The following is a 14421-nucleotide window of genomic DNA, read 5'->3' as shown; positions in this document are numbered from 1 at the left end:
GCTCCACCTACCTGCCTTTTCCCCATAACCCTTAATTCCCCTAATATGTAAAAACCTACCTAACTGTTTCTTAAATATATTTAGTGAAGAAGCCTCAACTGCTTCCCTGGGCAGAGAATACCACAGATTCACCACTCTCTGGGAAAAACAGTTTCTCCTCATCTCCGTCCTAAATCTTCTTCCCTGAATCTTGAAGCAATGTACCCTCATTCTAGTCTCACCTACCAATGGAAACAACTTTCCTACTTCTATCTTATCTATCCCTTTCAAAATTTTGTATGTTTCTATAACATTCCCTCTCATTCTTCTGAACTCCAGAGAGTATAGTTCCAGGCGACTCAATCTGTCCTCATAGGTTAACCCCTTCATCCCTGGAATCAGCCTGGTGAACCTCCTCTGCACTGCCTCCAAAGCCAGTATATCCCTCCTCAAGTATGGAGACCAGAACTGCACACAGTACTCCAGGTGCGGCCTCACCAGTATCCTGTATAGTTGCAGCATGACCTCCCTGCCTTTGAATTCAATCCCTTTAACAATGAAGGCCAACATTCCGTTTGCCTTCTTAATAACCTGTTGTATCTTCAAGCCAACATTTTGCAATTCATGTACAAGCACTCCCAAGACCCTCTGCACAACAGCAGCTGCAATCTTTCACCATTTAAATAATAATCTGCTCTTCTATTATTCCTTCCAAAGTGGATGATTGCGCATTTACCAATGTTGTATTCCATCTGCCAGATCTTGGCCCACTCATTTAACCTATCTATATCCCTCTGCAGACTCTCCACATCCTCTGTACAATTTGCTTTTCCTCTCAGTTTAATGTCATCAGCAAATTTTGCTATGCTACACTCAGTCCCCTCTTCCAAATAATCAATGTAAATGGTAAACAGCTGTGGGCCCAGCACCGACCCCTGCGGCACCCCACTCACCACTGACTGCCAACTGGAGAAACACCCATTTATACCAACTCTCTGCCTTCTATTGGTTAACCAATCCACTATCCATGCCAATACATTTCCTCTGACTCTATGTATCCGTATCTTATTTATAAGTCTCTTGTGCGGCACCTTATCGAACGCCTTCTGGAAATCCAGGTATACAACATCCACCTGTTACCCCTATCCACTGCATTCATTATGTCCTCAAAGAACTCCAGTAAGTTTGTCAAACAGGACCTGCCCTTTCTGAATCCATGCTGCGTCTGTCTAACCGAACCACTCCTTTCTAAATGTTTTGCTATTTCTTTCTTGATGACAGCTTCAAGCATCTTCCCAACTACAGATGTTTAGCTAACTGGCCTATAGTTGCCCGTCTTTTGCCTGCATCCTTTTTTAAAAAGTGGCGTGACATTTGCTGTCTTCCAATCCGCTGGAACCTGCCCAGAGTCTAGAGAGTTTTGATAGATGATTACCAACGTGTCTATGATAACCTCCACCAATTCCTTCAGCACCCTAGGGTGCATCCCATCAGGACCAGTGGACTTATCTACCTTCAGGCCCTCTAGTTTGCTCATCACTATCTCTTTAGTGACAGTGATTTTATTGAGGTCCTCACCTCCCATTTCATCCATAACATCCTTCTTTGGCATATTAGACATGTCCTCCACTGTGAAGACCGATACAAAATAGTCGTTCAATGCCTCAGCCATTTTCTTATCACCCTAAGGAGCTGCAGCTCGGTGCACCTGGCACAAATGTGGCTGTCCAGGAGGCCGTAAGTCTCCTGGACTTCCCACATATGACACCGAGCACTGGCCTCACACACATACTTCCTGTCTGTATTCTACCTCGCCTCGACCCGTTATCGCCGAAGCCTCATTGAGTCAAAACCTTCCTACTCTATCTCACTCTACTCTGACGCCCCTCTACTCTTACGCCCGCTCTATGCAGCTGTCTCCTTTAAACTCTTCTCGCTGTTCTTACTGGCTGACCACCACGTGCTTGCGCAGTCGTGCCCCGCTCAAACGGCTGAAAAAATAGATCTCCCCCTCCCCCTCCAACTTTCAAATCCCTTACTCACTCTTCCTTCAGTTAGTCCTGACAAAGGGTCTCGGCCTGAAACGTCGACTGCACCTCTTCCTAGAGATGCTGCCTGGCCTGCTGCGTTCACCAGCAACTTTTATGTGTGTTGCTTGAAAAAATAACCATCTCCTTTTAAACTCTTCTCGCTGTTCTCACCGACTAACATCCACGTGCTTGTGCAGTCATGCCTCGATATAGAGTTTCCAAAGACAGATTATATTACTGTCTGATACAATGGCACCAAAGACTGGTTACATCATTGTCTGTTATAGATGCGCCAATAACTGGTTACATCGCTGTTTGATATGGAGGCGCTAATGACTGGTTCGTCATTGTCTGCTTTAGAGGCACCAATGTATAGTTACATCACTCTGATATAGAGTTTCCAATGTCTGGTTACATCACTCAGACATAGAGGTGCCAATGACTGGTTACATCACTGTCTGGTATAGAGTTTCCAATGATTGGTTACATCACTGTCTGATATAGAGACGCCAATGACTGGTTATATCATTGATTGATATAAGACCACATTCCTCTCAGCGTAATTCCCAAATAATGACACATTTAGAATTTGTGGCCTTGCAGACATAGAAGGCTGCAGCAAATAACTAACAATATAACAGTCAGCTTTTCAAAGGTTAAGGGGAGAAGGCAGGAAAATGGGGTCAAGAGAGAAAATAAATCAGACATGATTGAATGGCAGAGAAGACTTAAGTGCAAATGGCATAATTCTGCTCCATTGTCTCATGGTTTAAAACATAGAAAAAAGACATAGAAAACCTACAGCACTGTACAGGCCCTTCGGCCCACAAAGCTATGCTGAACATGTCCTTATCTTAGAAATTACCTAGTTACCCATAGCCCTCTATTTTTCTAAGCTCCATGTACCTATCCAGGAGACTTTTAAAAGACCTTATCATATCCGCCTTCACCACCGTCGCTGGCAGCCCATTCCACGCACTCACCACTCTCTGTGTAAAAAACTTACCCCTGATATCTCCTATGTACCTACTTCCAAGCACCTTAAAACTGTGACCTCTCATGTTAGGCATTTCAGCCCTGGGAAAAAGCCTCTGACTATCCACATGAACAATGCCCCTCATCAACTTATTGTCCTCTATCAGGTCACCTCTCATTCTCCGTTGCTCCAAGGAGAAAAGGCCAAGTTCACTCAACCAATTCTCATCAGGCATGCTCTCGAGGCAACATCCTTGTAAATCTCCTCTATACCCTTTCTATGGTTTCCACATCCTTCCTGTAGTGAGGTGACCAGAATTGAGCACAGTACTCCAAGTGGGGTCTGACCAGGGTCCAATATAGCTGCAACATTACCTCTCAGCTCCTAAACTCAATCTTACGATTGATGAAGGCCAATGCACTGTATGCCTTCTTAACCACAGAGTCAATCTGTGCAGCAGCTTTAAGTACCCTATGGACTCCACACTGCCAAGATTCTTGCCATTAACACTATATTCTGCCATCATATTTTACCTACCAAAATGAACCACCTCACACTTACCTGGGTTGAACTCCATCTGCCACTTGTCAGCCCAGTTTTGCCCCTTATCAATGTCCTGCTGTAACCTCTGACAGCCCTCCACACTATCCACAACACCCCCAACCTTTGTATCATCAGCAAATTTACCAACCCATCCCTCCACTTCCTCATCCAGGTCATTTATAAAAATCACCAAGAGTAGGGGTTCCAGAACAGATCCCTGAGGCACACCACTGATCACTGACCTCCATGCAAAATGTGACCCATCTACAACCACTCTTTGCCTTTTGTGGGCAAGTAAATTTTGGATCCACAAAGCACGGTCCCATGCCTCCTTACTTTTTCAATAAGCCTTACATGGGGTACCTTGTCAAATGCCTTGCTGAAATCCATACACACTACATCTACTGCTCTACCTTCATCAATATGTTTAGTCACATCCTCAAAGAATTCAATCAGGCTCATAAGGTACGACCTACCTTTCATAAAGCCATGCTGACTATTCCTAACCACATTATGCCTTTCCAAATGTAAATCCTCCCTCTCAGGATCTTCTCTATCAACTTAGCAACCACTTGTCAGTACCTCCAGTTGAACTCTGTCTTTTTGTGTGTTTCCCCCTAGCTGGCAGTCTGTAGTTTTGTATTGCCATGTGCTCCTGTCCCTGCTCCTGCTCTTCTCTGGCCCCTGTATTACTGAGTACTCTGTCTGTCTGTATCTTGTTTTACGGCGGTTGGCGTCCAGCTTAATGGTGCATTACCGCCACCCTCTGCTCCGGAATGTGCGCTAGACATACACTCTAAATCCCTTCACCCAATCGCGCGCACACACACACACACACACACACACACACACACATATATACAAACCTACACTTCACCCTTCCATCTTTGACCATCCTAGTATCCTATTCCTGTTTATTCGTCATATTCTATAAAAAATCCCTGTACCCCTTAAAAACACGAAAAATACCCGGACTTGTGCTCTCTCACCCATGCCCAGCAACCCTTTTAATGTGAATTCCTGCATCCCCAACTCCCTTAATTTATTTCTCATCATCTCTCTCTGTATCCCATACTTCCTGCAACACAAAACTACATGTTCTACTGACTCCTCTTCCTGACATTCCTCACACAATCCTGTCTGGTGTTTCCCTATCATTTTCAATGTTTTGTTTAATGCACAGTGCCCCAGCCTTAACCTAGTCCACACAATTTCCTCTCTTCTGTTTCCATTACCTACCCTAGTAACTGCAACACTCTTTTGTATTTGATATAAATGCCTCCCTTTCCCCTCCCTGTCCCATCTTTCTTGCCACATTCGGTTGACTTTTTCCCAGATTACACACTTAACCTCTGCTTTACTGATACTAATGTGCATTTCCACATTTTCTTTCTTTAACGCCCTCTTTGCCAACTCATCCACCCTCTCATTCCCCTTCACCCCTACATGTGCTGGAACCCATAGAAATTTTACCTGACCTCCCTGATTTGCAATTCTTGTAACTAACTGAAGGACTTCATAAAGTACATCTTGCCGACTGTTTGTGTGAAAAGACCTTAAACTTGCTAGAACTGAGGATGAATCTGAACATATCAATGCTTTGGCTTGTCTGGCTTTCTGCACCCATTGCAACGCAACCAACACTGCCAGCATCTCCACTGTAAACACCCCTAACTTATTAGATGTTCTTCTGCTGATTCCAATTTCTTTTGCTGGTATTACCACCCCAAACCCTGTCACTCCTGTTTCAGGTTCCTTCGCACCATCTGTATAAATGTGAGTATAATCACTATACTTTTCCATCACATGACAGTTAAATGCATTTACCAAATCTGTTTTATATCTTTCTTTCCTTTTTACCTCTAACAAATGCCAGTCTATGTCAGGCCATACAAGCTTCCATGGAGCTACAACCAGATAAACAACTGAAGGACTTATCCTCAGATCAAATACTCCACATTCTTTCGTGATATCATTCCCTACCCGACTAAAGGTATCTCTCTGAAACCTCCCATTTTCCCAGCACTCCTGCAACACTCCTTTAGTAGGGTGAGAATCATTGTGCCCCTGCAAGTTAGCCCAGTAGTTTGCCATCAGTTGCATCCTCCTTAGTTCCAAAGGCATTATTCCCATTTCTACCTGTAGGGCTGACACTGGTGACATTTTAAAAGCCCCACTGCGCACTGTCAAGGCCTGAGCCTGAATCACATCCAGTTTCCTTATAAGAGACCTAGCTGCTGATCCATATGCTATATTTCCATAGTCCAACACAGATCTTACTAAAACCACATACATTCTCTTCAAAGCTGAACAACTTGCTCCCCATTCCCTACCAGTCAAACATCTCATCACATTTATTACTTTTTTACATTTCTCCTCAACTTTCCTGATATGGTCTGCCCATGTTAATCGTGAATCAAATATAACTCCCAGAAATTTAAATGATGCAACCCTTTCTAATTCAACCCCATACATCCTTAACTTCTTCCCTACCTCAACCCTTTTCCTGGTAGAAAATACAGTTTGAGTTTTATCTACTGAAAATCTACATCCCCAATCATAACCCCACTCCACCACTTCATCAATTGCTTCTTGTAGTTCCCTGATTATATGGTCCATGTTCCTGCCTCTTTTCCACAAGGCCCCATCATCCGCAAACAGTGACCTACTGGTACCTTTGTGAAGACATCGTTGATCATAATGATGAAAAGTAACGGGCTAGAGTACTCTGTCTCTCATCTGCTTCTCATTATTACCTGAACTGCTGCCACCCGTGTCTCATTGTGCTCCACCTATCATCTGCCTCTTTGTTTATTGTTCAGTGTACTTCAGTCCTGTGTTTTCACCTGTTTGTTCCCAGATTGCGCCATTGAGTCTTTCTAGCTTTTGTATCTGAGCGCTGCCTGTTTCCTGATTCTGATCTTTGGATTTCTCTAGATATTTTGATTTCTGCTTGAACTTTGATGCTGATTTTGTTTGCGCCTTGGAATTTGTTACTCAATAACTATCACTGTGTGCACAGTACTGGGTCTGTGATTGGATCCCTGCTCCAGTGTCCTGATACCACTGAAGTAAGACTCACTGGTCTATAATTTCCTGGGTTATCTCTACTTGATTTCTTGAATAAGGGAACAACATCTACAGCCTTCCAATCCTCTGGAACCTCTCCTGTCCCCATTAATGCAAAGATCATTGCTAGAGGCTCAGTAATCTCCTCCCTTCCTTCCCACAGTAGCCTAGGGTACATCTTGTCTGTTCCCAGTGACTTATTCAACTTGATGCTTTCCAAAAACTCCATCACATCCTCTTTCTTAATGTCTATATGCTCAGGCTTTTCAGTCTGCTGTAAGTTATCCCTACAATTGCTATGATCCTTTTCCATAGCGTATTCTGAAGGTAAGTATTCATTAAGTACCTCTGTTATCTCCTCTGGTTTCATACACACTTTTCCACCCTTACACTTGATTGGTCCTATTATCTCTCATTTTATCCTCTTGCTCTTCACATACTTGTAGAATGCCTTCGGGTTTTCATTAATTCTGTCCACTAAGGCCTTCTCATGGCCCCTTCTGGCTCTCCTAATTTCATTCTTAAGCTCCTTCTTCTAGATCACTATCATTACCCAGTTTTTGGAACCTTTCGTAAACTCTTCTTCTTGACTAGATTTACAACAGCCTTTGTACACCGCAGTTCCTGTACCCTACCATCCTTTCCCTGTTTCATTGGAATGTACTTATGCAGAATGCCACACAAATATCCCTGAATATTTGCCACATTTATTCTGTATGTTTCCCTAAGAACATCTGTTTCTAATCTATGCTTACAAGTTCCTGCCTGATAACCTCTTTCTCTTTACTCCAATTAAATGCTCCCCTAACTTGTCTGTTCCTATCTCTCCCCAAAGATCTGATAAAGGAGATGGATAGTGATCACAATTCTCCAAAATGCTCTCCCACTGAGAGAACTGATACCTGACCAGGTTCATTTCCCAATACCAGATCAAGATCAGCCTCTCCTCTTGTAGGCTTATCTACATATTGTGTCAGGAAATCTTGAACACACCTAACAAACTCCATCCCATCTAAACCCCTGGCTCTATTTTCTATTGATGCCAATCAATATTTGGGAAATAAAAAAATCTTCCACCACAACAACCCTATTATTATTACACTTTTCCAGAATCTGTCTCACTATCAGCTCCTTGATGTCCCTGTTGCTATTGGGTGGTCTATTTATTTAAAAAATAAACACCTAGTAGAGTTATTGACCCTTCCTGTTTCTAACTTCCACCCACAGAGACTCGGTACACAATCCCTCCATGACTTCCTCCTTTTCTGCAGCTGTGACACTCTCTCTGATCAACAGTGCCACACCCCCACCTCTTTTTGCCTCCCCCCCCCCATCCTTTCTGAAACACCTGAAGCCTGGCACTTGAAGTAACTATTCCTGACCCTGAGCTAGCTAGGTTTCTTTAATGGCCACAATATTGTAGCTCCAAGTACTGATCCATGCTCTAAGCTCATCCGCTTTGTTCATAATACTCCTTGCATTAAAATAGTCACATCTCAAACCATTGGACTGAGTGCATCCCTTCTCTATCACCTACCTATTCTCCCTCTCTCACTGTCTCCAAGCTTTCTCTATTTGTGAGCCAACTGCCTCTTCCTCCGTCTCTTCAGTTCAGTTCCCACCGCCCAACAATCCTAGTTTAAACTCTCCCCAATAGTCTTTGCAAACCTCCCCACCAGAATGTTGGTCCCCCTGGGATTCAAGTGCAACCCATCCATTTTGTACAGGTCACACCTGTCTCAATGATCCAGAAATCTGAATCCAATCCCTCAGCCACGCATTTATCCTCCATCTCACTCTATTCCTGTACTCACTGTCACGTGGCACAGGCAGTAATCCCAAGATGACTACCTTTGTGGTCCTGCTTCTTAGCTTCCTTCCTAACTCCCTGTAGTCTGCTTTCAGGACCTTTTCCTACCTATGTCATTGGTACCAATATGTACCATGACCTCTGGCTGTTCTCATTCCCACTTCAGGATATTGGGGATGCGATCAGAAAAGTCCCGGGCCCTGGCACCTGGGAGGGAAACTACCATCCATGTTTCTTTTCTGCGTCCACAGAATCGCCTGTCTGACCCCCTAACTATAGAGTCCCCTATCACTACTGCCATCCTCTTCCTTTCCCCACCCTTCTGAGCCACACAGCCAGATTCTGCGCCAGAGGCACGACCACTGTTGCTTCCTCCAGGTAGGCCGTCCCCCCCAGCTGTACTCAAACAGTAATATAAAGAATGATACACCATGTCTTATTGTTCCCATCATCACCGGAAACCAAACCAAGGGTTAAAGAACCCAAACGTTAGGTTTCAATTGGTGAGTTTCAACAGTCCTTTCCTGCGTTTATATCAACAGTCCAGCCCTGCATTTATATCAAATAGAGGCACCAATGACTGGTTACATCACTGTCTGATATGGTGGCGCCAATGCCTGGTTACTTCACTCTGATAGAGACGTGCCAATAATTTGAAGATTTAAAAGGCTGCAGCAAATAACTAACAAAATAATAGTCAGGTTTACAAAGGTTACGGGGAGAAGGGAGGAAAATGGGGTCAAGAGGGAAAATAAATCTGCCCTGATTAACTGGCAGAGAAGATGCAAATGCAAGTGGTCTAATTCTGCTCTGATGTCTAATGGTTTAATCCAAACAATGATACACCATGTCTTATAATTCTCATCACTGGAAACCAAACCCAGAGTTAAAGAACCCAAATGTTAGGTTTCAATTGGTGAGTTTAACAGTCCAGTCCTGCATTTCATTCAACTGTCTAGCTGCATTTATATCAATACTCAGCGTTGTGTTTATATCAAGAGTACAGAACCTCGTTTATATCAAAAGTCCATCTGCATTTATGTCAACAGTCGAGCCCTGCATTTATATCAACAGTCCAGCCCTGCATTCAATTCAACTGTCCAGCTACATTTATGTCAACAGTCCAGACCCATGTCTACATCACTGTCTGATACAGAGGCGCCAATGACTGGTTACACCATCGTCTGGTATAGAGTTTCCAATGACTGCTTACATCACTGTCTGATGTAGAAGTGCCATTGACTGGTTACATCACTGTTTGTTGTAGAGTTGTCAGTGATTGGTTACATCACTCTGATATATAGTTACCAATGAATGGTTAAATCACTGTCTGATATAGAGTTACCAATGACTGGTTACGTCATTGTTTGATATAGAGTTGCCAATAACTAGTTACATCACTGTCAGATATAGAGTTACCAATGGCAGGTTACATAACTGTCTGATTTAGGGGTGCCAATTACCTGTTACATCATTGTCAGATAAGGAGGCGCCAGTGACTGGTGACATCACTGTCTGATATAGAGGAGACAATGACTGGCTACGTTACTTTCAGATATAGTGTTTTCAATGACTGCTTACATCACTGTCTGATAGAGAGGCGCCAATGAATGGTACATCCCTGTCTGGTATAGAGACCCCAATGACTTCTTACATCACTGTCTAATAGAGAGTCACCAATGAGTGGCTACATCATTGTCTGATATAGAGGCACCGATGGCTGGTTACACAACTGTTTGATATAGAGGTAGCAGTGATTGGCTATATCACTGTCTTATACAGAGGCCCTAATGACTGGTTATATCACTTTCTGATATAGAGTTACCAATGACTGGTTTTATCACTGTCTGAGATAGAAGTGCCAATGTCTGGTTACATCACTGTTTGATATAGAGTTTCCAATGACTGGTTACAATACTGTAAGTTATAGATGCACCAATAACTGGTTACACCATTGTCTGATATAGAGTTACCAGTGACTGCTTACATTACTTCATATGTCAGTGATAAACTTTATTCTGATTCTGTGCTGTAGAGTTCTATGACTTTTATCCAATGGATGTGGCAGCAGAATATCAAAGTGGTTGTGATGTGTTTGAGAAGTTTCAGAAGGGTTTCTTCAAGGCCTGTAAGAAAGTTGATCATGGAGGTTAGAGAATTGGGGTTTCACGTGTTGACATGGATTGAAAAAGAAAGGAAAGCATTAGAATGTAATTTCATGTCACCAGCATGTGCCATGAAATTGACAAACAATACAATAAGATTGACACAATCCTTGAATTAAACTAAGGGTGCAGATATTAACTATTGAAGTTAATTAAGTAATGCTAGAATAAAAATTAAAAAGTAATGAAATAATGTTCATGGGTTCAATGTCCATTCAGAAATCAGATGGCAAAGGGTAAGAAGCTGTTCCTGAATCTGTGTGTGCCTTCAGGCTTCTGTTCCTCCTTCCCAATGGTAGCAATGAGATCAAGGCATGATCTGGGTGATGGGGGCCCATACTGATGGACTTACCTTTTTGAGGCATCACTCCTTGAAGACATCCTGGATACTACGGAGGCTGGTGCCCATGAAGGAGGTAACTAAATTTACAAATCTGGGGCTTATTCCGATCCTGTGTAGTAGTGCCCCACATCCTCACCATCCACACGATGATGCAGCCAGTTAGAATGCTCTCCACGGTACATCTGTAGAAATTTCCGTGCCTTTGGTGACACCCCATATCTCCTCAAACTCCTTAGGAAACATAGCTGCTGTCGTGCCTTCACGGGTTAGCAACTTTCTATGCTGGGCCTGGGTTAAGTCCTCAGAGAAAAGAACAGGACAAGCAGATCTTCCTTAGGTTGTCAGGGTGTGACTAGTGAATGACCACAGGGTCACAGCACCACACCCTCGCCCCATGCTGATATCTATGATCTCAGACATCCCACCTCTCCTGGAAATTCCGGGAGTCTCCCGCATATTAATGGTGGCTCCCTGATGCCCGCAAATTATATATAATATCACGGAAATCAATTTTTTTGAGAGCGAAAGAAAGCAAGACAGAGCGCGAGAGCGACCACGGGAAAGAGAGCGCGCGCGAGAGACAGCAAGAGCAAGCAAGCGAGAGCGCATGAGCAAGCAAGCGAGAGCGCGAGAGACCACGAGAGAGAGAGAGAGAGAGAGCGTGAGTGAGAGAGAGAGAGAGAGAGAGCGCACCATGGCAGAGTGTTCCAAAAAACATGTAAAATGTACGTCACCCCAGACAACACTAAAATGTACCCCTGCCTAATAGGAGTAAAAATAATGACAGTGTTGCTCGCTGCACTGTTTACAACAGTGACTTTTCTATTGCTCATGGAGGGTTAAGACTGTAAAAGACATGTTGAGGTAAGTTTAACAGGCATCATTCGTTCATTAGCATAGCTAATGTTATTTAAACTAGCTGGCTAGCTGCTAAGGAGCTACTCTATTGCAGACATCCCACCTCTCCTGGAAGTTCCGGGAGTCTCCTGCAAATTGATGGTGCTACCTCCCTGAAATGAGTTTCTGCAGGGTGGGATGTCTGATCTGACTGGATCACCTCCCCCTAAAGACATGGAACTGGTCAGTAATGAGGAGAATGTACCGGGTTTCAAAGGTAATCAGGTAAACAAAATGAGTGACACAGTCCTGATGAAGGGTCTCGGCCCAAAATGTCAACTGTTTACTCTTTTCCATAGACGCCGCCTGACCTGCTGAGCTCCTCCAGCATTTTGTATGTTGCCCTGGATTTTCAGCATCTGTAGAATCGCTTGTCTTTAAGCTAAGAGAAGAAGGTAGCAGATGGAATAGTGAGTAAAACATATTAGGATGAGCAACAAGTAGAACATGTGGCAAGGAATATCCCTTTGCATCTCTGCAATGGAAGTTGGAGCCTTCAGAAGCCTGCAGAATGGAAGTGCCCCCTCATGTCGCTACACGGAGTAGCTGTACACATCAATCATTATCAACTACTGCTCTCCAGTGGCTGCCTGTTTACATTGCACTGAAGGTCCGATCGGTTGTAGGATAAAATTTGTGACCAAATTGTGGAAAGTAGCACTTCAGTTAATTGCTGTAATTTTCAAATCTTGGTGGGTATATTCATTTCAGGGGAGGGGTTGTTTGACAGTCTTTTATGTACAGTTTCTCATAAATTTTGTTGTATTTATTTATTTTTCTGTAAATGCCTGCAAGGAAAGGAATCTCAAGTTAGTACAAGTATTAGAAATGTATTTTTATAATAAATTTTACTTTGAACTTATTAATATTTAAAACAATTTATTAAATCATGCCTTTGGAGTACTTTCGCAATTACGGCTTTTATTTCATAGAAACATAGAAACATAGAAAATAGGTGCAGGAGTAGGCCATTCGGCCCTTCGAGCCTGCACCGCCATTTATTATGATCATGGCTGATCATCCAACTCAGAACCCAGCCTTCCCTCCATACCCCCTGACCCCTGTAGCCACAAGGGCCATATCTAACTTCCTTTTAAACATAGCTAATGAACTGGCCTCAACAGTTTGCTGTGGCAGAGAATTCCACAGATTCACCACTCTCTGTGTGAAGAAGTTTTTCCTAATCTCGGTCCTAAAAGGCTTCCCCTCTATCCTCAAACTGTGACCCCTCGTTCTGGACCTCCCCAACATCGGGAACAATCTTCCCGCAATCTAGCCTGTCCAATCCCTTTAGGATCTTATACGTTTCAATCAGATCCCCCCTCAATCTTCTAAATTCCAACGAGTACAAGCCCAGTTCATCCAGTCTTTCTTCATATGAAAGACCTGCCATCCCAGGAATCAATCTGGTGAACCTTCTTTGTACTCCCTCTATGGCAAAGATGTCTTTCCTCAGATTAGGGGACCAAAACTGCACACAATACTCCAGGTGTGGTCTCACCAAGGCCTTGTACAACTGCAGTAGTACCTCCCTGCTCCTGTACTCGAATCCTCTCGCTATAAATGCCAGCATACCGTTCGCCTTTTTCACCGCCTGCTGTACCTGCATGCCCACTTTCAATGACTGGTGTATAATGACACCCAGGTCTCGTTGCACCTCCCCTTTTCTTAATCGGCCACCATTCAGATAATAATCTGTTTTCCTATTTTTGCCACCAAAGTGGATAACTTCACATTTATCCACATTAAATTGCATCTGCCATGAGTTTGCCCACTCACCCAACCTATCCAAGTCACCCTGCATCCTCTTAGCATCCTCCTCACTGCTAACACTGCCACCCAGCTTCGTGTCATCCGCAAACTTGGAGATGCTGCATTTAATTTCCTCATCCAAGTCATTAATATATATTGTAAACAACTGGGGTCCCAGCACTGAGCCTTGCGGTACCCCACTAGTCACCGCCTGCCATTCTGAAAAGGTCCCGTTTATTCCCACTCTTTGCTTCCTGTCTGCTAACCAATTCTCCACCCACACCAATACCTTACCCCCAATACCGTGTGCTTTAAGTTTGCACACTAATCTCCTGTGTGGGACCTTGTCAAAAGCCTTTTGAAAATCCAAATATACCACATCCACTGGTTCTCCCCTATCCACTCTACTAGTTACATCCTCAAAAAATTCTATGAGATTCGTCAGACATGATTTTCCTTTCACAAATCCATGCTGACTTTGTCCGATCATTTCACCGCTTTCCAAATGTGCTGTTATCACATCCTTGATAACTGACTCCAGCAGTTTCCCCACCACCGATGTTAGGCTAACCGGCCTATAATTCCCCGGTTTCTCTCTCCCTCCTTTTTTAAAAAGTGGGGTTACATTAGCCACCCTCCAATCCTCAGGAACTAGTCCAGAATCTAACGAGTTTTGAAAAATTATCACTAATGCATCCACTATTTCTTGGGCTACTTCCTTAAGCACTCTGGGATGCAGACCATCTGGCCCTGGGGATTTATCTGCCTTCAATCCCTTCAATTTACCTAACACCACTTCCCTACTAACATGTATTTTGCTCAGTTCCTCCATCTCACTGGACCCTCTGTCCCTTACT

This window comes from Mobula hypostoma, chromosome 18 (genome assembly GCF_963921235.1).
Source record: "Mobula hypostoma chromosome 18, sMobHyp1.1, whole genome shotgun sequence".
Lineage (NCBI taxonomy): Eukaryota > Metazoa > Chordata > Chondrichthyes > Myliobatiformes > Myliobatidae > Mobula > Mobula hypostoma.
The sequence above is the reverse complement of the archived record's forward strand: the minus strand, read 5'-3'. Positions refer to the sequence as shown.